A 3578-nucleotide genomic window follows, 5' to 3' on the forward strand; every position below is an offset into this window, starting at 1 on the left:
ATACAGGGTGTTCATAAAGTATTGGACCGTCCCTCTATCTCAGAAAATAGAAGGGAAATTTCCTAAAAGTTTTGTATTTAAAGTTTTTTTATCGCAGTTAGTATTTTCTGAGATAGAGGGGAGGGGGTCCGATACTTTATGAACACCCTGTATATATGTTCTTATATGAAAAATTTTTTCCTGAATGATTAACTGCATCGATTGATGTCATTAAATTATAATGTCATAGATATAGTGTCATTAAATTAATATATATATTATTGGTATAACCAAGAGTCGCTTCTTTATCAAAGTGGAAATATGTAATAACAAGTCGCAGAACCACAATAATCGTGATGCGAATCAGAATTCTCATTTCGCGGTCGCTTCGCTGCACATTCGATTTAATTGTTCAATATATGCGAGAAACGATTAAAACATCGTAAAACCGCCAAGCTGAAATACCGAATTCATGGAAACACACGCACACAGGCGTGCGCGTCTGCTTGATTTTCCATAAGGTCGCTGAATCGGCCGAGAATGGAATTGCATCACGTAACCACTCCCTTGATATTGCACCGCACACCCACGGATTCGATTAATTTTTTACGATCGTCCAATCAGTGGGACGGATGAAACCGCTTGAATTAACCGTTCTATTAGAAGCTTTTTGGTCCAGACCGATCGTGGAACGTGATAACGTCTTATGATAAGTCATTCTATCGAAACTATCTGCTTATTACACGATTAAAATACTTCATTCCTGAGATATGCCCGCGTAACGTAAAATTAAATTAAAATGAAAAATAATTTATTCAATAATAATTAATAATATTATTACTACTATTGCAGAATTTTCCACAAAATTGATCGGTATGACAATAATTGAAAGTTCCAATCTCCATTAAACTTGACAGAAAAATACTATTGTCTAGAGATAATATAACAGAAATTCGTCAAGAGAATTACGTGATACTTCTCTGATTGACTGGAGTCTCAAACAGCACAGAATGTTTTATGGATATCCATTTTATGTTCATATCTTGTCGTCCATATATGTCCATATGCTATCCTCATTTGTACATATAACGTTATCTACATATTCGTGTTAACAAAATATTTACTGAAAATACTTAATAAATAAATAGATGTATTGAACAGAAATTTACATTTACTGAATATAGTTATTTAAATTATATTAATTAATATTACAATAACCATTTCATGATGAAATCTTATTAAATTTTCCTTCTATATATAGAAGCATTCGATGCACTACTTTTGCCAATTTCAATACGGACATGGTACCGAAAATCCATTGACAGCATACCGTTTCGGTACCGACATTCGACGCACTACTTTTGCCAATTTCAATACGGATACGGATTTATATACCGGAAATCTATATCGGCAGTATACTGTTTCAGTATTATTTTACAATACTGATCCATATATCGGGTCAGTACCATAACATTGTTATTTTAATACTGATTCTGTACAGAACCAGTACTGAAATATGAAACTTATTTTTCGGTACAAGATCGGTACTTCGTCAATATCCAATACTGGCCTACTGTATGAAATTAGCACATGGATAACTAAGAAATATAAAATAATTATTGTTTGGATGGTTTTCTTATAAAAATGTTGTAAACATCGTAAAAAAATTTTGGCATACATTTAATTGAGACGCTGATCACTTTTTGATCCAATACAGTTTATTGTACATTATGTTATACTTAAATAATTTGTATTTTATTGTCGTTATTTTGATTATCGATCATGTTATTGTATGTTAACGTTTATTAACAAATTTATTTGTATCTTTTCCATTACTTATTGATCTGATCTATCACGGATATATGTATTCATTGACATCGAGTATAGTTATATGGATCATCATGAAGTGTCTGCAGTTCCCGATCACAGAAGTTATAAGGTGCCTTTTCATGCTGACGCTCAACGCTAATTTTTGGCGTCAAAATTACGTGATTAGAGTTGGCTTGCACGAAAAGCGGCAACTTTAACGTCAATCGTATTATTCGTATCTAAAATGTTCAGAACAAAACAGTAACAACCTAGCTTTGACGCTAAAACTGAGAAAATCCAGTTTCTTTTTTTGACGGTAGCGTCAAAGTCGAAGTCACGTGATTACCAAAAATCCAAAATGTTGATTTCTTTACTGCTTACATCTTACTGGTTAAGTTCTTCTATGTGCCATGGCTCTAACGCTAAAATGAGCGTCTCATGAATTTGCACCTTTAATAGCGTTTTCGGACGGAGCGAATTTGATCACTCTGAGAGCGATTAACGACGTCATATGCTCTATTTTAGATTTCTGATTGGGCGAGGTGAGCATGAGTGACGTTATTAATCGCTCTCGGAGCGATCAGACCCGCTCCGTCCGAAAACGCTATAAATTAATTATTCTGATTTTATAAACGTTTATTTAATTGTTATTTTTTATATTCTGTGGACACGTTAGGGATTCTTATAGTATGTCTACCAATTTTATAAACAGATCATATCCCATGTATACATCCACAGAAAGGACGCAAAATGGATGTTATATGGATATATCCTCAATATCCTTAAAGAACACGTTATGAATGTCCATAGAATATCCGTGTGCTGTCTGGGAAGTTACCTTTTTAAATTATTTTTGTAAAGATATTCATATTATATTACAAATCAGGCATTTGTAATTATCTAGTCTTTTGATAATAACGAAGAAGAATACAAGGCCAGCAATATAACATGATCAGTACAGCGAATCATTTTACCTGCGACTGATGGATCTAAATAAATTATAGCTAATTAAGGCAAGAAAGATTTTTTAAATTGTATAATATATATCTGCAGTAAATAAATTCAATTAGATGTAATTCAATAATACCTATATGCAGTACAAGAAAATCTTGCACAACTTTATGCAACAATAAAATTGATGATTTGTAATAAAAAAACATTTGTTCAATTGTTTAATTTGTAATCCGCAAACTAGAATATCAGGATTAGTTAAATGCGAGGAATAATCTCTGCTTTATCGGTCACAACAAATTGCAATGGCAGCTGTATAATCAATAAAAATACATAATATTTCTAACAAACATTGCAGAGTTTTAAAATTATTTTAATATAATATCCAGTATTATGTGTGTTAATACATCACATATATAATTTTTAATATTTATATACAGGGTGTCAAATTTTATATTTGACAATCAAATATTTGGAAATCGCGAGGTTTGAGAGAAAAATATGTTTCAGACAAAAATTTTGGGACTTCGAGAGGGACATAAGATGATAACATTGGTTTGACCCTGAGTGGCGTCATCAAGATCATTTTGAATTTTTTAAATGGAACCCCTATTTTTCATTGCATATTCTTGTAACTTATTTCGAGAGCTTTCCAAAACACAAAAATAAAATGTATTTTGGTTAAGTAAATCTTGAGTTATGAAGCTTAAAAGTTACAGTACCGAAAATAATTCAAAAATGAAAATAAGAGAAATAATTTCCAATATGATCATGGCCTTGACACATGTTGTCAAGATCATGATCCTGAACAACATTCAAAAGGTTTCAGCCATTGTTCG

This window comes from Wasmannia auropunctata, unplaced genomic scaffold, assembly GCF_000956235.1.
Source record: "Wasmannia auropunctata unplaced genomic scaffold, wasmannia.A_1.0 LD336097.1, whole genome shotgun sequence".
In the NCBI taxonomy this organism is placed as follows: domain Eukaryota; kingdom Metazoa; phylum Arthropoda; class Insecta; order Hymenoptera; family Formicidae; genus Wasmannia; species Wasmannia auropunctata.